The 21,896-nt window shown below is 34.8% G+C and overlaps 1 protein-coding gene and 1 pseudogene across 5 annotated transcripts in view; both read right to left on the bottom strand.

Annotated features, from left to right (window-relative positions):
* ANKS1B (ankyrin repeat and sterile alpha motif domain containing 1B) overlaps positions 1-21,896 on the bottom strand; it is a 1,065,677-nt gene that overhangs the window by 927,844 nt on the left and 115,937 nt on the right. The window lies entirely within an intron of this gene.
* Positions 3,572-4,097, bottom strand: LOC144238357 (large ribosomal subunit protein uL5 pseudogene; annotated as a pseudogene).

The following is a 21,896-nucleotide window of genomic DNA, read 5'->3' as shown; positions in this document are numbered from 1 at the left end:
TTTCACAATTTTTTTCTGCAAATTCCTCTAGATGTCTATGAAATAAAAGTACTAATATGAAGACTACAGATACAAAACCAGTTACTGTATAATTTTAATACTATAAAAGAGAAAAGAGATGAATGCCCTTCAAAAAGGGAAAAACTAATTAAGATCCACCTACACCATGGAATATCAACTACTAAAGTAAATAAGTTTGATCTATATGTATTAACCTTGAAAATTAACCAGAACAGTTGTATGTAATTGATGAATCACTGAATTCTACTCCTAAATCCAATATTGTACTGTATGTTAACTAGCTATAATTTAAGTAAAAACTTGGAAGAAAATAAAAAAGAAAGTTAACTAAAACATATTAAGTGAAAAAAGCAAACTGCAGAATATTGTGTGCCAATATCCTAAATGTTTTTACATGTATTAACAGATTCATATCCATACAACTAAAAGACAGATGCTATTATTATTCCCATTGTCTAAGATTTGAATTAATATAGAAAAAATGCTTGCAAAAATACATCATTCACCTCTGAATTATTTGACGTCAAAATTATCATGTACTCCCTTCCAGGAAAAACAAAAAGACAATAAAATACAAGGGAAGAAAACGCAGGTTGAAGTGGCTTATAAATGTCAAGAAGCTTAGTCTTTATTCTGTAGGCAACTTGAAACTAAGAGCGTTATTGGACAGATATTAAGCATCAGAAAGACACGAGATCAGTGTTTTAGAATGAGAGTTCTTGTGACACTTGGAACAGAGTGCACAAATTAGTAGCAGGGAGTCAGGCTAGTATGTCTAGGGAAGGAACAAAGAAATCTGAACTAATGGAGATATAGTAGCAGATAGAAAAGAGGGAGGAAATTCAAATAGATATGTCTAAAATAAAACCTATGGGAGGAGGTATGCATATGATAGGATAAGAGCAAAAGAATGAAGTTTCTACCATGAATGAAATGCATGATGAGATATTTCCATTACAGTGTACTGCAAGGGCAGTGGTGTCTTTTTTTACTGAGGTATTTTTATATTCCTTTTTGTAATGTTTTCAAGTCAGTGTTTATTGACGGACTGTTTGGTAAATAAATGCCCATTTGATTCAGTCACAGAAAATTTAACAATTTGTCATCTTCTAAGCAAAGCTATGTAATAGACCTACTACCTAGTCACACTGGAGACTATATAAATGCACTCTTTACATAAGTTTACAAAGGGAACACTATAGCTAAAATTACACTAACCAAGTATTTTCTAATGAATAATATGCACCTTGAATCACTTGATGCAAATTTCAATAATATTTACACAGCAAGCCAGAACTGGCCAACTGTGAGCAGAAATAACTCCCTGAGTTATAATCACACAACTTATGATCTCTCTACTATATAGATAATATATGCCACAAGACAGCATTTTAGATTATGAGAAAGAATCTGTACCCATACAGAGAACCAGAGTTAAGAAAATATGAGAACTAGAACATCTATTTCAACACAGTTTCAACTTTGTCATTAGGTCTGAAAGTATAAAACATTCTCCCAGCCCTCATTTTCTCTTCTCTACCTGGATATAATTTCTGAAAAATAAATCAATTCACAAGGCAGATTAATCTCTCACTATTATGCAAACACTGATTTTGGTGGCGATTGTTCTTCTTATTCCAGTTCTCTTCTTAGGTGACAATATTTCCAAAGATACTGTGCTAGGCAGAATAGTGGTATCCTAAAGATATCTACACTTAATCCCTAGAGTATGTGAATATGTTATGTTTCATAGCAAGGAGGATTTCAGGTTGCAGATGGAACTGTTAATTAGCTGACCTTATACTGGATTTTTTTCCCCATAAGCAAATGCATTGACTAGAACCACTAAAATAATGAGAGGATAATTCTTGTCTTATTGATGAATGTTATGGCATGTCCGGTAGGATTTCACCATTTGGTATGATCTTTGCTGCTGGATTCTCATGGATATCTTTTTGCCACATTAATGGAAGCTTTTGTTCTTTCAGTAATAAACAAAAAGAAAACGAATAACATAATAGATAAAAATAGATCCAGGATTCAAACTGCCAAAGTTCAAATGCTGGTTCCATCTCTAACTGCATGACCTTGGTAAGATTATATAACCACACTGTGCCTCAGTTTCCATATCTATAAAATGAGCATACCAGTACTAGCTACTTCATAGGGTTTTTAAGATTACATTAGATAGTCCATGTAAAGTGTTTGCTCAGTGCACGACACAGAGTAATCATCAGTAATCTTTCTGTAGAAAGAGTAATCCAGAATGCTGCTATGGTTTGTTAATTTAGGATAAAATTATGACTACATAGATTTTCCTTTTTAATACATTAACATATTCAATTCCTGATAAGAATCATCTTTACACTCCCACAATTAAATCTGTCTCCCTATGGTATACATATTTTTAATATGATACTGGGTTGCTATTTGTAATTTAGGATTTTGCATCCTCATTCATATATAAAATTGGTCTCCAATTTTCTTATCTCTCTCATCTCAATCTGATAACAGAGGTAAACTGAAGAGTTTTCTGTCTTTTTCTAATCAACTAACAGAAATTAAAGTGTTATCTGAAAATTTGAAAGAACACACAAGTAAAATAATCTAGAACTAGCACTCTGTAAATACTTATAATTTCCAATGTGTTCTATGGTTACTGATCTATCAACACAGTCAACTTTGACATGCATGAATTCCGTAATTGACATTTTTTAAGAAATCAATTTTACTTATGTTTTCTCATTGAATAAAAACTACATACATATTTTTATATTTATTATCTTCTATATTTGCAATTCTATCACCATTCTCATTCTTAATGTTCTGTATTATTTTTTCTTTCAGTTTGCCTAGGAGGGTCTATTTTATTGTCATGTTCAAAGATATAGTTATCTTTATTTTTATCAAATATCAGATGAGTTACTTATTCATGTACTTGTTTACTAATATACTATTTTCTGTTCTTAACAATTCATCAATTATTACTGCATTCTTTTTTCTAGCTCTTTAGTTGAGTGCTTATTTTAATCTTTCCTATTTGAAAGTGAAAGCATAACAGACTATCACTTTTCTGCTGAGTATGGTTTTGTCCACATCACTTAGGTTTTAAAAACTCGTATTTTCATTTCAATTATTATATATAATTTATAAAATTCCCTGTTATTTCCTTTTTACCCTGAAAATTAGTGCTTGCTTTTAAATTTATAAGTACTTAAATTTGTTGTCTCTTAATGATATATTTCTAGTTTTACCACTTATAGTCAGAGAGAATAACTATTAAACTTCAAATTTCTTTAGATGTTCTTTGAAAACAAGGATGTAGTTTTCTTATGTTACATAAGCACTAAAAAGTATATTCTCTGTTCTTAAAGATGAGATGTATATTTTTAAAACTTACTACTTGCATAATTCATACCATCTATACCCTTAGCTTTTCTACTTCATCATCAAAATCTAAGAAATGTTACCATACACAGTATATCACTGTGATTGAATTTTTTTTTCCACATTTCACTGAAAAGTTGGCCTTTTGGATAGAAACAGTAATTTATTTGCCAGGAAGGATGATCCCATCATCCCATCATACTTCTGCTGGAACCAGAGCATCACCTCCTCTTTGCTGATTTTGTGTTTGGTCCCAATGCAGCCTGTCCTGTGCTTCTAGTCTGTGATGCTGAAACCTGACCTACTCAGCACCACAAAGAAGTCCAGGCCATAGATACCAATGCTTGGGTCATATGAGATCCCCAGACAGATGTGCTCCTAGTATTCCAGCACTGAAGAAGTTACTTTTTCTTAACGCAAACTCCTGCACCTTTAAACCTTTCTCCAGGATTTCTTCTGCTTTAGCCCCAAGGACTATAAGTGGATGGCAATCTTTTCATTTCTCCTGATGCCAAGGGATCTAATAGTGCATCTAGATTTGGAGAACACAGGGGTCTGGCCTGTAAGCTGCTCCAGCACCTTAGCCACCTAGGTCAGTCTCTCCACTCCCCCACACAGATGTTGAGGCAAAGCTTGCAGATGCAAAGTTCCTGCAAGGGGTTATCCTTTTCATCTTGACCCTGCACCATGGTGGAGAACAGGAAGAGAAAGACTATGAACTATTACCAAATTTTCTTTGTATTTCTAAATTTGCTTCACATGTTTTGTTATGTTTCTCAGTTAAGCAAAAGAATGATGTATCATCTTAATAGATTACATATTTTATTACCAAAAAATTACAGCCTAATATAATTTAATGCTCTTCATCTTGAATTATATTTTGTTGGCTATTAATATTGCTACCTAAGCATTCTCTTTCTTTTCATTTAACTGGTATGGTGTTGACTATACACTTCTTTTCCTTCTATCATTTTATGTTGGCCACATCTCTTAAAAACAGTCATAACTGTAGTTGGATTTTTTTGGTCTACAATCTGAGAAACTTTGTCTTTTAATGTGTTCACACCAGGTATTATTCTTGTGACTGAATTTTATATAGTCATTATTATCCTTTCCTGTTCTTTGTACTAATTCTTCAGTTTTTATAATTAAGACTTTTTCATTTCTTTATTCCTTTCAAAAATTTTCCTTAACATTTTATTTCTATTACATCATTAATCCTTTAGTTTTTACAAATACATTAAACCAGTATTTCTTATTGATGTCAAGAATTAGATTATAACTATGTTCACCCTTAACAAAGCATAATTTGCATCTTTCTCTTCTTACTTTCACCCCAAAGTCTTGATCAAATAATTTGGAATTTTAATGCTGTAGTATTATTTCCTCTTTATGACATTTCAGAAACGTTTCTTAATAATTATGTTATATCTGACAACCATATTATCAACAGTGATTTAGGTTTACTGGTTTCATTGCAAATAATTTCTTACAGATTCAGCAAGATAATATAATATTATATAAGATAATATAACATATGGTTGATAACTTCTGCAGCCTTTATCCATTCATCTATCCATGGTGACTGGAGCTGCTTCCATCATTTGGCTATTATAAATAATGCTGCAATAAACATAAGAGTGTATATATCTTTTCAAATTAGTGTTTTCATTTTTTTGGATAAATATCCAGTATTGGCAATACTAAGTCATATGGTACTCAATTTTTAATTTTTTGAGGAACCTCTACACTGTTTTCCACAGTAGCTGCACCAGTTTGCATTCCCACCAATAGTATCTGAAGGTTACTTTTTCTCTACATCCTCCCCAACACTTGTTTTTCGTGTTGTTGATTTTAGCCATTTTGACAGATGTGAGGTGATATGTCATTGGAGTTTTGATCTGCATTTCCTTGATGATGACTGATGTTGAACATCTTTTCAAGTGTTTGTTGGCCATCTGGATGGCCATTTCTCTGGAGAAATGTCTGTTCATGTTTTCTGCCCATTTTTGATCAGACTATTTGTGGGGGTTTTTTGGTGTTAAGCTGTATCAGTTCTTTAAATATTTGAGCTAATAAGCCTTTATTGGATATATCATTTTCATATTTTTTCCCATTCAGTATGCTGTCTTTTAATTTTGTTGACTGTTTTCTTTGCTGTGGAAGGTATTTATTTTGATATAGTCCCAAAAGTTTATTTTTGCTTTTGTTTCCTTGCCTCAGGAGACAAATCTAGAAATATGTTCCTATGACCAATGACAGAGAAATTACTGCCTGTGCTCTATTCTGGAATTTTTATTGTTTCAGGTCTCACATTTAGGTCTTTAATTTATTTTGAGCTTATTTTTCTGCATGGTATTAGAAAGTGATCTAGTTTAATTAGTTTGCATATAGCTGTCCAGTTTTCTCAACACCATTTGTTGAAGAGACTGTTTCCTATTGCATATTTTTGCTTTCTTTGTCAAAGATTAATTGACCATGTAATCATGATTTTAGGGTTTTCTATTCTGTTCTACTGATCTGTGTGTCTATTTTTGTGCCAGTACTATACTGCTTTGACTAGTACAGCTTTGTAGTATATCTTGAAATCTGGGATTGTGATTTCTCCAACTTTGCTTTTATTTTTCAAGATTGTTTTGGCTATTCGGGGTCTTTTATGGCTCCATATACATTTTATTCTAGTTCTGTGAAAAATACTGTTGGGATTTTGATAAGGATTGCATTAAATGTGTAGACTGCTTAACTCAATGGAACAAGAAGCTGCCAGTGAGTAGTGCCTAGTATAGGGGCTTTTTCTACTCCCTCCCCTCAACATAAAAATATAGATTTAAAAAGTCCATTTGTCATCTCTGGGTTATTTTTATAAACTCTTTATTTTCTCTAACATTTATCTTAAGTCCCCTAGTAACCTGAAAGTCCCATCTTCTTGCTATAGCATTTATTTTAAATGTATAACTTCAAAGTAAACTGAATTCTCTATCATCTAACTCAAATTTTCAATATGCAAAATACATCAATTATTCTGTTTTTATAAATATTAAATAGGTATTTTTGTCTTCCTTTTTATGTTTATTTATTTTGAGAGAGAGAGAGAGACAGAGACAGAGGGAGTGGGGGAGGGGCAGAGAGAGAGGGATAGAGAGGATCCCAAGCAGGTTCCGTGCTGCCAGCGCAGAGCCCTACACCTGGCTTTAACTCACAAAACCCCAAGATAATGACCTGACCCAAAACCAAGAGTCATGAAAGACACTTAGGTGACTGAGCCAACCCTTTGTCTTCCGTTTTAAATCTTTACAAAATAGTTGGAAGATTTTACAATCCTAAGCAGAAATATACCAATTATGTTAAGTGACTTAAGGGATAGAGTTAATTTTGTATGAGTAGATTAAATGTGTTTGATTGCTCTTTTTCAGTGGAGATTCTGTTGTCAAGTTCAAAACTGATAGATTTTTTTTTTTTGCTTTTGACAAATACGTATGGGGAAAATTCTTCTTAGCTAGTTCAATATACTCTAAATCAGCCATAAATATAAACACTAGATCAAGTTCCCCACAACTAAAAGAAATAAAAAACACCTGAAAAAATCCAATGAAAATTAAAGAGTACAAAAGATTCAATAATATGCTCTTCCATTCTACTTCCTATTTGACTTGCAATAAAAATCTGTACTAATGAAACATCTACATTTTCACTCTAAGTATAATTTTTAGTTTTCCGTGATAACAACCACATATTCTGACTGAGTAGCTGCTTTCCACCCATACATTTTCCAGCTCCAGAAACCAGTCCTGTGTGGAACTAAACTGTTTTTTTTTTTTTTTAATCTTGATCACTTGATACCGTAGAAATCATCAGAATACAGAAAATTAGGGGCATTTGGGTGGCTCAGTCGGTAAGCATCCAACTTCAGCTCAGGTCATAATCTCGCAGTTTGTGAGTTCGAGCCCCATGTCCAGCTCTATGCTGACAGCTCAGAGCCTGGAGCTGCTTCAGATTCGGTGTCTCCCTCTCTGCCCTTCCCTGCTCATGCTCACTCTCTCTGTCTCTCAAAAATAAACATTTAAAAAAAAAAGAATACAGAAAACTAGTATGTTGGCTTGGTTTCAGTATTAGAAACAATGAAAACAAGTTGAGGAAAGTCTTAACGATAACATGTTCAGGGAATTTTAATCTAAAATACCTATTCAGAAGATTAGATGCCTTTTCTGGCATCTAATTCCTTTTAGTTCAACTTTTCCAAATTAAGTTTTCTGCCCTCACCCTACCCCCAATTGATCACCATGATAAAATAAGGACATAAGTAAAGCATCCCAAGTATTAATATATCTACTATTCTATGTCACAAAACTAGTTACATTAATCAAGGAGGAGACACTAAGAATCTGAACAAGGAATTTTTTTAATCTTCTGATTTTGGAAGAACATTGTATCATGATATCTTAGGAGTTATTTAAGCAAAAATACTTAGTAAGTTGAAACAGGTGTAATACTCTTTATAAAGAGGTCACAAGGAAGTAAATAATAGGAACAATGACAATATTAATAATGCACTACCTCTTATAATGAAACATGTTACTAAAATAGGCAGGATGAAACATGTTACTAAAACAGACAGGGTAAAAGGTAAACAATTAGGATAATAACATTTCACTACCAGTACTACATAGAGAAAATATTTTGCAAGACCATCTGACATAGTTATTCAGCCTGTATCAAGGAATGTGCTAGTGGTTTTCAAACTGTGTTCTTCAGAATCTCTCAGGGATCTAGATAAAATAGTCTCAGATCCTGGGGTATTCTTCATTCACATTGCCATCTCCTTCATTCACTTATGCATACAATAAATAATGAGCTGCCCTTTCCATGCATGTGCTGTGGTTAATGAGCACCTTCCAAGATCACACCTGTAAATATAAAAGAACTAATCCCCACCCTTAGAAAGCTCAATCAGGAATTCAAACATCAAGCAAATAATCAGACAAATAAGTAATCAATGGCCATAGAAACAAACTCTATAAAAGATAGGTATAGAATTCTACAAAAGCATAAAACAGGGAGTCCTTGGTGAGTTTTATCCATCTTAAGACTTTTCTCCTAGATTTTAGCTAAAAAAGGATATCTGCTCCCAAGCCACCAAAATAACATAAGGTAACCTGGAACTTCTGGTGGCAATTACCAAATCTAAACTCTGATGCTCAACTTTGTCATGACCCTGATTCAAAAGAACCACAGATATAATCATTAAAATATCATAAGTATCTCTATGTACCAGATACGATGTTAGATTCTTTAGGACTACAAAGTAATATTCACTTAAGAAATATCTCAAAATACTTTACTGAATGTCTGATATACTAAGCATTGGAGATTGTTTCCATACAAGAATAAGTTTCCAGCATTTTTTAGAAAATTTATATTTTTCTGAATTCCAAATCCCCCACCCTCCAAAAAATCAGTCAAGAAATAGGGAAAATCAGAACTAGGAAAAGTATTATAATTCTGCTGTGAAAATTTAAGCTTAACAACATGGAGACCTCACTGGCTAAAGGAATATACAGACATCAAGCTAGCAGCAAGAGTAGAAGAGCTGACACAACACCAGGAGTAGAAGGTTCAGGTCAACACTGCTAACAGGGCAGGCAAACATAAAAGAAAGACGGTCACAATTTAGTTAATTGGTCAGTCTTGTTTGCAGCTGTTGTCAAGTTATGTATATATTCATGGCCCTGTAAGCTGCTAAAAGTAAATCACTCTTGAAAATAAAATAAATATGAACATGTTTACATGCATAATTTATACAAATCCTGTAAGTTTTGGAAGCAAAGTAAGTAGCTATTCGCCACATGATTCTGTGTGGTCTGTTAGTTTTTCTAGGTAGGAAGTATGAATGTTATGTAATTTGAAAAAACCCACTAACTATTCATTGATGTTTTCTTTTTTTTCTTTCATAATTTATTGTCAAGTTGTTCCCATAGTACCCAATGCTCATCCCAACAAGTGCCCTCATCCACGCTCATCACCCCCTTTCCTCTCTCTCCCACCCCCATCGCCCTCAGTTTGTTCTCAGTATTCAAGAGTCTCTCATGGTTTGCCTCCCTCCTTCTCCCCAACTATTTTTCCCCTTCTCCTCCCCCATGGTCCTCTATTAAGTTTCTCCTGTTCCATTTATAAGTGAAAACATGGCATCTGTCTTTCTCTACCTGACTTATTTCGCTCAGCATAACATCCTCAATCTCCAACCACATTTCTACAAATAGCCAGATTTCATTCTTTCTCATTGCCACGTAGAATTCCATCGTATAGATAAACCACATCTTCTTGATCCATTCGTCAGCTGATGGACATTTAGGCTCTTTCCATGATTTGGCTATTGTTGAAGGTGCTGCTATGAACATTGGGGTACATGTGCCCCTATGCATCAGCACTCTTGTATCCCTTGGGTAAATTCCTAGCAGTGCTATTGCTAGGCCATAGGGGAGTTCTAGTATTAATTTTTTGAGGACCCTCCATACTGTATTCTAGAGTGGCTGCACCAGATTACATTCCCACCAACTGTGTAAGAGGGTGTCCATTTCTCCACATCCTTGCCAGCATCTATAGTCTCCTGATTTGTTCACTTTAGCCACTCTGGCAAGAAGCGGTATCTCAGTGTGGTTTTGATTTGTATTTGCCTGATGAGGAGGGACGCTGAGCATCGTTTCATGTGTCTGTTGGTCATCTGGATGTCCTCTTTGGAGAAGTGTCTGTTCATGTCTTCTGCCCATTTCTTCACTGGATTATTTGTTTTTCAGGTGTGGAATTTGGCGATTTTCTTATAGATTTTGGATACTAGCCCTTTATCTGACATGTCATTTGCGACTATCTTTTCCCATTCCGTCGGTTGCTTATTAGTTTTATTGATTGTTTCCTTTGCTGTGCAGAAGTTTTCTACCTTGATGAGGTTTCATTGGTGTTTTCTTGTGTCTGACTATTCACTGGAGGCTGCAGTTCTTTATGATACTACTAAATTTAAAATTTCTCATATAGTATACAAAATTTTAGATATTCATTATAATGAATATAGGATATAAAGATGGCTGGAAATATTTTAAGAACTTATGATTTTAGGAATTCCCAAGAATTTCTAGGAATTATGACCTTGTGTTCCTGAATCCTCAAGATTAATATTTATTGGGATTTCCTCTCTGGAGTTCTGAGTTTAGAAGAGAAACACAAACATTGACACCAAAGAGAAGTGCTTAAAGTGTTATGATAAAATTCTATCTTGGGGTGCCTGGGTGACTCAGTTGAGCCTTCAACTTCAGCTCAGTCATGATATCGCAACTTGTGAGTTCAAGCCCTGCATCGGAGCCTGGAGCCTACTTCAGATTCTGTGTCTTCCTCTCTCTTTGCTCCTTCCCCATTCATGCTCTGTCTCTCTCTCTCAAAAATAAATAAATATTTTTAAAAATTCTATCTCATATACAGTTGAAGACACAAAAGACAAAAAAACACAGAACGAATCAGCCTGTAAAAGTCTGGAGAAGGTTTCATAAAAAGGAGATGAGTGCTTAAGTGTTTTTTTCCCCTAGAAACAAACAAACAAACAAAGACACAAAAGAAAGACAAAAATAAAACTATCTTCTAGGTAGAGGGAGGTATAAGGCTGCTGACATACATACGTACATACATAGGGAAGACTCTGTGCAAAGGCTGGGGTCATGAAAGTCAAGAATCTTAAATAGTCTACTGATATAATCAATTTATATATTAGAAAGAAAGAATTCTCTGGAGGACACATGGAGAATGGTTTCAAATGTGTGATGGGATTAGGAGAGCAATAAGACTACCACAGTTGTTAGGCATATTCCCTAAACAACACAACTCTACATATTGTCAAAGACCTATTCATATCTAACCAGTGTAGAGTGACACCTGTGGGAGAAACCGAAAATAGATGTATTAAGGTATAAACTGTAAAATAACAACAAATACAGTTTTGAGAGAGAATGATCATGTTGATCTCTTTCCTAGTTTCATAAAATCACTTAAAGGAAGAAAATCAATGTTTAAAAAAATCCTTTATATAATAAATCAAATTGTTAAGAAGAGCAATCTCTAAAAAGAGATATCTCTGGTTACCCTGTCACTGACCATCCTAAAGAATCTAAGGACACCTTATTCATTTTCTAAGTCTTGTCACTCTTCTAATTCAGATTAACTCATAATGAAACATATAGAATCAACAGAATTATTTTTAGCTGTCTATAAGTAGTTAATTGTTCTCATTGCTATTTTTTTCAGATTATATCCAGGAAAAGCAATTTATTAGATGAACATCTATGAATCATAACCAGGCTAAAAGCTCTTATGCCTCCATCCCCCATCATCTCATTCTGTTGATACTGTTATGCAGATTTTGTAAACAATTAAATCTGTTCACATGCAAACAATTTTGGTTTAATCATGAACAACAATAAAGGGGTTCATACACTTTCATATTCTTCATGCTCTACCCATGATCCTTTTAAAAGCATACTAATATATCCTATTATGTATTCCAAAGCTGTTATACATAAGTGAACGTTCTTTTCAAAATTCTTTTGACATGCTACTGGAGCAGTTCCAGAAAAAAAATTAACACTTTTGGGGAATTTTACTGCACCCTTTTTAGTAGCCAAACAGGAAGCTGGTGGAGGAGTGCAGCCAAAGATTAAAATAAATGCATTATTCATTTTTAACATGGTTTTCTCTTATTCTTCTTTGTAATAGCTCTAGATGTAATTTTACTGTTAACACTGAATATTTGGAGTGGTGTTGCAAAAATCATTTTTACAAAGAAAAAGGCTAAAAAAGATTTTCTGCTCACCATCAGTGCACAAGATTGAACAAGTGACAATCTTCACACACAATATGCTTCCAATGAGCATGCTCTTATGCATAAAAAAGGAAACAAAGCATTTCAGGACTGTATTTCTAAAAGGATATTAAAAAAAAAAAAAGCACAGAGTAAGTTTCAGAGTGGAAAAACATGAAAGGCTCTTCATAGTCAAAACTGGCACCGAACTGATTTCTAAGGTACATTTAAAGCAGAATATCTGTGTTATTTATACAATACCAACAGTAAGAAAAAGCACAAAGGTAGACTTAAGACAGCTAAAGAATCCAGTTCATATGCTGTAAAATATTTTTCTTTTTATCTAACAGTCACCTGAACAAGAGTGCTATTATTCAGCCAATGCAAATATGTCCTAAAAATTGTCTCAAGTTTTCTATAATGTTAAGTAGTCTAGCTTGTTCATATTTCTTGCTTAATGCAGCTAAATACTATGAATGTTATTCACTTATCAAAGATATAAAATACCATTCAAGTTTAGGGAAATACCAAGATTTTAATACAGAATAACAGATTAATCTCATACACTGCTTTCATCTTCCAACTCAACATCCAAGTGTAATACAGTTCATTCTATTTTTCCCTCACACCATGCCACTAAACATTTTTACTGCAGCAATAACTGTGAGAAAATAGAATCCAGTAGGGGAGAAGGGGAATGAAAGAAAGAAAATGTAAAGGTGGAGAAGCCAACATGAGAAAGAAAAACTGGATTCATCTCCCTTAGCAGATGTCTCCAGAGAGCTCACTCAATATTCCTAGACCAGATGGAAAGAACAGTATGGTACAAAATTCTCTATCCCTACACCCAGATGTCACAAGGAATAGAGGCAAACCTTGTGAGGAACTAACACTTAACACCGTATTTCCTGTGGGCTGTGCCGTTTATTCACTCATTCATACATAGACTAGTCTCTAAATAGTGATTTTTTTTTCTGATTTTCTATGTGGGTGTCTCTCAAATTTCTTATCAATCCTTGACCTCTCTCCAAAGCCCAATCATTATTTCCAGATCTCCTTAGAATCTCTATCTCAATATCCCCAAAATCCATTCATTTTTCCTGACGCTGGAAAACACAGTTCTACCCCCTTGACTTTTTCCCTATAGAAAAAAAATCTCCAGGGATTTCACAATGACTGCTGAAAATATTTAAAATCCTTTGACCTAATCATCAAAGAAAGGATTTCATGATCTCACCTCAATTTAACTTTCAAAATAACATCACAACTCTCCTTCACATACTCCTTGTTCAAAACACTGGCCTATGTATTCCTAAGTGGAATATACCTGAATATTCATATCTTGTGCCTTTGTTCACATTCATTTAACCTTCCCTCCTACCATACTCTGTGACAGATATTGAATTAGACATAGGATACAAAGATGAATAACAGGTCTTATATCAATTATAAAATTCTTAAAGAAAGAAGGAGCATGGACTTTGGAGTTAGATAGGATGTGGGTTTGAATTTAGATTTTGCAATTACTAGCTGTGTGACTTTGGGCGAGTTCTTAGCTGTGGACAGCTTCCTGACCTGTGAAATGAAAGTAACATCATCTACCCTGGAGACTTGCCAGGTGATTTAGATGACATATTTTAAAAGCCTGAGACAGTGTCTTGCAAATAGGAAAGTCTTCATCCTTAGATATCATCATTACTTCCCAAAGCAGAAGAATGCACTCAAGACACTAATAAGTTAGTTCTAACCTGCCTAGATCCTGAGCAACTATAGAGAACAACTACAGCTTTCCTCTACTACTCTTTTCCAAATTTGGAATCTGTAGAGATAACTAAGGCTAAGCCCACAGCTTCTGCCTTTTGATACTTTGCCTAGTGATCTTTCCACCCTCCCACACCACCGCCTGTGCCCCCAATTTCAGACAAGGAGCATTATTGTAAATGAGTAGTGTGAGAAACTGAACCAAACAGGTATATGAGTGTCTTATATAGGCAAATCATTGATTTCCCTTTCAAATCTACATTCTTTAAATAAAACTCAAAGCTTACTTCACACAGTAGAAGTGTACTGTCCAACCGTAATAATTTTTCCACTCCAAGATACTATCTACTTTAGTGGGAAAGGGGACAAATATAGATTTTTTTCACATTACAGAAAACTGAGCTATCTAGTACCATGTTTCTATTCTACCCCAGCATCCTTTATAGATTGCCCTCCTGGACTCCTAACTGACCTTTATTCAAGTCTGTATATGAAAAGTGGACTCAGGGGAAAAATGAGTTATTTATATAGTGTTTGAAGAAGTAGAGCAGTCTTGGTCTTAGTTCCAGAACAGTCAGTGCCAAGACATCCTGGACAGTGTGGAAAAGAATAGTTGAGGAATCCTGGCAGCTGTAAATGCTTAGCAGCCAAGTGAAAGCTGCACGTCACAGTTTTTGGAAATTTGTTTACATATAACTATACCTCTGAAGAAAAGTAAGAAGCAGGGGAAAAGCCAGAATATGCTTAAATGCTTCATAAAGCATATGAAGTCATCTACTTACTCAACAGAAGCTGGAAGGGGAGCCTGGGTGGCTCAGCCAGTTAAGCATCTGACTCTTGATTTCAGCTCAGGTTATGATCACCTGGTTTATGAGATCAAGCTCCATCTCAGGCTCCACACTCACAGTGAGAGTGCTTGGAATTCTCTCTCTCTCCTCTCTCTCTGCCCCTCCTCCTGCTTGTACATGTGTGCGTGCTCTCTCTCTCAAAATAAATAAACTTAAAAAATAAAAAAAAAAAATAGAACCTGCAAAAGTAGACAAGCAGAAACTAGCTTAGAAACCATCCAAAAANTTTGTTTTTTGGGGGGGGGGGGTTGTTGTTTTGTTTTTGGTGGTGGTGGGTAGAGGGTTTTATTCCATCTAAATCAGAAGTTCTTTTACTTAAACCTATGCCTCAATTTGGAACACATGGTAAACATTTGTGGGATCTGGCTGCCTATAATTCATTTCTTCCTTCTTCTGGTAACAGCACTCTGTTGCATTTTAGAGAACTCTCTCTTCTCTATTGTATTTATTCTTGATGGGACGATAAATCAATATGCTGTGCTGTCCTATAAACAGGGATGACTAATAATCCAAGTTCTGCCAGAGAGATGGTTTCCAAAATTTAGACCTAAAGTAGAGTGGCTTAAGAATGAAAATATCAAGTCCCAGAACTGGAGCTCTGACAAGAAGAGAAAACCCTGCTGTTTAGACACCTAATGCTGCCCTGAGCCTGGTTTTCGGCCCTTTACTTTAAAATTCTGTAAACCACCCAGTAACTTCCCAATAAATTTTTTTCCTGCTTCCTTAGCTAGAGTTGCTTTCTACTGCTGGGAACCTAAGAACACTTGATGTGGAACTGAAGCCATTTGCCTCTGTGTCTGATCTTCCCAGTGAAAAATACAAATATATGAAATAAAAATACACTATAGTAGTTTTTACAGCTCTATTGTAAAAGTACCAAGCATATGTTTATCAAAATATAGAACTCAAGAGAAGCATTTTTTTCCTTATCCTTCCTTTTTTTTTTATCAGAATTCACTTTATTCCCCGCCATATTCCATTACTCAATTTTCTTCATATTTGAGCTAAGATTTACTATATTAAAATTAGCTGCACTGACTTATTTATTTGCTGCCCCAAGCAGTAAGGTAATTTCTGTGGCTCATATTCTGGCTTAAATGTTGATTTTTTTTTCTTAGCATTTTCAACACCATTGCCCCTTATTCCATTGCCTTTTCCCAAAAAAATGTAGTACTGTGTTAAGAGTAATAAGTCAAAAAATAAATTGTTAAAGGTATGATACTAGTACTTACTCTCCCAAGTCTCTTCTAAGAAATAAATTACCATAAGAAAATGTGAATTTGTAAGTCTATATAATTAAGAGAAGTTTAGAAATCTGAAAAATATAGTAATCACCTAATCTAATCTAAGCCTATAATTTTACAAATAAGTAAATTATGATCTCCTTAGGCCATTCTTCTTGATTTCCAGCATCATCACTGATTTATTTTTGTTTTTATATTTCTTCTTTCATTCAAAGGTGGTTCAAGGAAGAAGATAACACACATTTTCAGTAATCCTTCTTAAACAAGAGGAAAAAAAGAAAACCTCCACGTAAGTCAGTGACACCTGTAATCTCTCAGTAACTTAAAAGCCAAACCTTATAGTTCCATTCAACTCATCCTTTCTTTAAATCTTCTACTCACCAACATCACTGTAAAGATCAAATAAAAGCAATGTATGAGCTATAAAATACTATATGAATCAAAATGTTAAGATTGCTATTACTTGTCCTTTCTCATCCCATGTCACGAACCTAGTCAAAGCCATCATCACATCAGAATTATAACAAAAACCAACAGAAGTCCCTATCATTCTCCATATTGATATTCACTTGAACTAGTACCACTTATTGAAAAGATTTCTTTTCTTCCCCATTTCTCATTTCTTCCCATTCTAACCTATCCTAGATCAGATCCGGGAACCTCCTTCAGATTCTGTGTGTCTCTCTCTGCCCTTCCTTTGCTCGCTCGTTCTCTCTCTCTCTCAAAAATAAAGATTAAAAATATTTTTTAAGAAAAAATTACAGTAAGGAAAAAAGAGAAAGGCAAACCATAACACAGACTTTTAACTATAAAGAACAAACTGAGGGTTACTGGAAGGAAGGTGGGGGGGGCGGTGTGTAACAGGTGATGGGTATTAAGGAGGGCCCATGTTGTGATAAGCATACTGAGTGTTACATGTAAGTGATGAATCACTAAATTGTAAACCTGAAGCTAATAGTACATTGTATGTTAACTAACTAGAATTTAAATAAAATTTAGAGAAAAAAAATAGTGTGAGATTTACACAAGAATAAATACATGGACCAATGGAACAGAACATATGTATTTTATAAGTGTCACTGCAGAGTGGTAGGAAAAGAATAATCTTTTCAATAAGTGGTACTAGTTCAAGTGAATATCAATATGGAGAATGAAAACTGACATATACCTCACATCATTCCTAAAATCAATTCCTAATAAATAATAGATCTACCTATGAAAGACTAATAAAACTTCTAGTAGTTAACATAAAGAAATAACTCATAACCTTGATGCAGGCAAAAAGTCTTAAATTGGACACAAAAAGCACTAACCACAAAGAAAAACACTGATACCTTTAACTAGTTAAAATTAACAATTCCTGGGGAGCCTAGGTAGCTCAGCCAGTTAAGTGTTCAACTCTTGATTTCAGCTCAGGTCATGATCTCATGGCTTGTGGGATAGAGCAGTGATTTTAAATGTTTGCTTAAGTGCTTGAGATTCTCTCTCTTCCTCTCTCTCTGCCCTTCCCCAGCTCATGCTCTCTCTCTCTCTCTCTCTCTCTCTCAAAACAAATAAATAAAAGTTTAAAAATAATTAACAATTCCTATTTACCAAAGACAACATTAATAAAGTGAAAAGGCAAACCACAGATGAAAAAAGATATACCTGGTAGAATGGCTAAGTTAAAAAGACGAACAATACTAAATGATGGTTATGATGGAAAGCACTCACATATTTCTAGAAGTGTAAATGTGTATAGGCACTCTTAAAAAAGCCTAATACCATTCCCAGGTATATATTCAATAAAAATATATACTACCAACTGGAAGGAAGCACAAGGGGGGATTTCTGAGCATTAGTAATGTTCTCTTATTCTGGGTGGTAATTGCATGGGTTTTTTCTTGTTTTTTGTTTTTGCTTTGTAATAATAAAGTTGTATACTTATACTGAGTGCTCTTTTCTATGTGTATGCTATATTCTAATTTTTAAAAAACCAGTGGAAGAAAAAAACAGGGAGAAGAGAAAAAATCAGCAATGTAAAACTAAAATAAGAAATGTCCATCCACTAACTGATAACCACTTTTATTGGCACAAATGACTCAACGATATATCAGGAGTTGATACACTTAATATTTTAGTTCATCTGCACAGCCTTATAAAAAGTAAGTACGTAATTTCATTAGGTTTTCCTTAATACTGAAGACAATTTTAAAAGATTCATATTGTTTTTGTGTATCCCTTAGCATTTATAGATGCAAGACTGGGAATCAGTGCCACAATCTAAAAAGAAATCAGATCACCAAAATATTTAGTAAATTTTGCCTCTTCTCTATAAACTGTTAGGTTTATATTGGAAACTACCTCTTTAGGAAAATGGTAAGTATACCAATATTAAGTAAACACTTTAAAATAAAACCATGAAGATCTTATTTTCAATTCTTCACAACAGTGGATATATTATAATCTGAAGTTTTTTTCCATTTAACTTCCAAATCTATGTTCCTTGCAGTCCTGTCAGATTTAAATTTTAGCTTAATCACATACAAACTATGTAACTAGACAAGTTTCTTAATCTGAGCTTTAGTTTCCACACATCAGAAATGTAGATGATGTTACTAATACTTTACCTCATAAGACTGTTTTAAGGATTAAATTCAATAATGCATGTAAATCACTTAACACTGTCTCTAAATGGTAGATACATTATCTTTTCCCACCTACTTATTTTTTAAAATGAAACTCTATAATGCTGATTACAAGCTTTGTGAGTATGAAAGAAATTGTTGATACAAAGATTTTCCTTTCACGTGACTAGTTTGGAAGGTAACCTTGCATTGGAGGACTTCCAAATACCCGTATATGGAAGTCTTTTCTTTAGAGTCATTCAATTCTATCAGAGAAGAATATATTGAACTCCTACCTAGAAAGTTGCTGCCTAGTGGATAGTGTGTGCAAAAAAATGGGAAGAGGGGTTCAATTGTTTTGTATATAAATTTACTATCTACCCCTTTGTTTTCTGTTTCAAAACTCAGCCCATGCCCTCCCTCACTATCTCTAGTACCTCCAAGCTCTTCAACATTTTAAAATAAGTATATTTTCTTCCTTGAGTCTTTTCTTCCACAGCTAGTCACAGCCATTTCCTTCAACTGCTTACATACACTTCATTCATATTTTTATTAATTCAGTCAAGAAGTATTTACTGATCTGTTATGATGGCTAATATTAGGTGTTAATGAAGCCATGGTACCTAGATATTTGGTCAAACACTACTCTAGATGTCTCTGTGAAGGTATTTTTTAGATGAAATGAGCATTTAAATCAACTCTAAGCAAAGCAGATTATCGTCCATAAAGTAGGAGAGCCTTATCAAATCAGCTGAAGGCCCTAATAGGAAAAAAAACAAAACCAAAAAAAACAAAAACAAAAACCTGACCTTCTAGGAAGAAGAGGGAATTCTGTAGGCAAACCAACTTTGGACAAACTGTAACTCTTCCCTGAATTTCCATCATGCCAGTCTACCTTAAAGATTTTGGTCTTGCCAAGCCTTCACAGTCACCAATTCCTTAAAATGAATTTCTCTCTATATATGTATACACGCACCTTATTGGTTCTGTTTCTCTGAAGAACCTTGGGTAATACAGTTATATTCCAAGAACACAAGAAGGACACATTACCCACCTTTAAGAAACTCCTAGTTTAGGGGCTCCTGGGTGACTCAGTCGGTTAAGCGTCTGACTTCAGCTCTGGTCATGATCTCACAGTTCGTAGGTTCGAGCCCTGCGTTGGGCTCTGTGCTGACAGCTAGCTCAGAGCCTGGAGACTGTTTCAGATTCTGTGTCTCCCTCTCTCTCTGACCCTCCCCTGCTCACGCTGTCTCGCTCAGAAATAAATAAAATATAAAAAAAAAAAAAATTAAAAGAAAAAAAAAGAAACTCCTAGTCTAGGGGTGCCTGGGTGGCTCAGTTGGTTGGGCGTCCAACTTCTGCTCAAGTCATGATCTCACAGTTTGTGAATTCAAGCCCAGTGTCAGGCCTTGTGCTGACAGCTCAGAGCCTGGAGCCTGCTTCTGATTCTGTTTCCTTCTCTCTCTCTGTCCCTCCCCAACTTGCACTCTGTCTCTGTCTCTCAAAAAAGAATAAATTTTAAAAAAGAAAAGAAACCCCTAGTCTAAATTCATTTCATTCTATCTACATAACTCTTTAAACTCTGCCTCAACCACATTAACTATTTTAAATGCAGTCTAACCAGAATTCAGAATAAAACAAACTTGAGAGTTTTCACAGCCCTAATTCTCACTACTATTGTTTCTTTAATGCAGCCAAAAAGTAGTCTAATCACATCACTACTTATATTGAGCTTACCATGACAAAATCTCATAAGCTTCCCATAAGATGTGTTGCCACACCATGTCTCAGTATTGTATGTGCGGTTGTTTTCTGGGGCCTGCACACAATATGTAACATTTGTTCCTACTACATTTATCCTTCAAAGTTTAGCTTTTCATTGAATGATGTCAAAATCTTTTGGAGACCTTATTCTATCACTCAATATACTTACAAACACTCTCAGGTTCATATTAATGAAACAGTAATCTTTATCAAACTGGAAAAGACATAGCTGAGATCAAGAAAAATTTATGACATCATCAACCTTAAACAAAACCTTAATGAAAAGAGTACTGGCACAAATATGCTGCTATTGAGGTTCTCAGAGAGTACTTGACATGCAAGGAAGGTAGGATGCATGATGCTGCAGGCAGAACTCCCCAGTGCTGCCTCTAAACTTGAGTTTTGCAAATGGAAAAATTACCTATTCCTCAAGGAGTATCAATTTCCTTTTCAGTAAAATGGAAAAAATAAAACACATTAAAGGACTAAAGCACTTGACACAATTCCTAGTACACAGCAAATATCTGACGTATCTACTTTGAAGTACACAGTACTCAGAAAGAGTTGGATCTATTCCTGCTTCACATTCTGTTGGATTAGCCTATAACCTAAATCACACTGCCATTTCTGGCATTGAAAGAGGAACACAAGAGGAGGGAGGGAAGGAAGGAGAAGTTGTAAATAGATAAATGACATGAAGTTGTTGCACAAAGATGGAATAATGACAATGAATACTTTTGTTTTTTCTAGGAGAGAGAGAGAGAGACAGCGTGAGCAGGGGAGGGTCAGAGAGAGAGGGAGTCACAGACTGAAACAGGCTCCAGGCTCTGAGCTGGCAGTCAGCACAGAGCCCGACGCGGGGCCCGAACCCACGAATCACGAGATCATGACCTAAGCGAAAGTCGGACGCTCAACCGACTAAGCCACCCAGGCGCCCCATACAATGAATACTTTTTTAATGTTTATTTATTTTTACTATGTTTGAGGTGAGGGGAGGGGCAAAGACAGAGAATCCAAAGTGGGCTATATGCCAACAGCAGAGCCCAATATGGGGCTCAAACTCACTAACCCTGAGATCATGACGTGAGCCAAAGTCAGATGCTTAATCAACTGAGTCACTCAAGTGCCCCAACAATGAATACTTTTTAATTTGGACATACATCCAGGGGGGATAAGAGACTACTGTTAAAGGCTGCAGATTATTTAGAAGATATCTAATTGTTTAGAAAAACTTTCATTTAGTTTCTTGGCAATTTGCAACTTACAGTCAAAAAGGAATAAATGCAGTGATGTCTGGGATTGGGTTAAACTTTTAAACTACATTTCCAAATGTCGGATTTGGCAAAATCTAAAATAATCTTTGCCAAGTCCTTGACTTTTTTATTCACATGTATTCAAGAGAAAGCCAGCTTGTAGATTTGAATCATTT

Source organism: Crocuta crocuta, unplaced genomic scaffold, assembly GCF_008692635.1.
Source record: "Crocuta crocuta isolate KB4526 unplaced genomic scaffold, BGI_CrCroc_1.0 scaffold216, whole genome shotgun sequence".
Classification (NCBI taxonomy): domain Eukaryota; kingdom Metazoa; phylum Chordata; class Mammalia; order Carnivora; family Hyaenidae; genus Crocuta; species Crocuta crocuta.
This window is presented reverse-complemented; position numbering and strand designations above follow the sequence as displayed.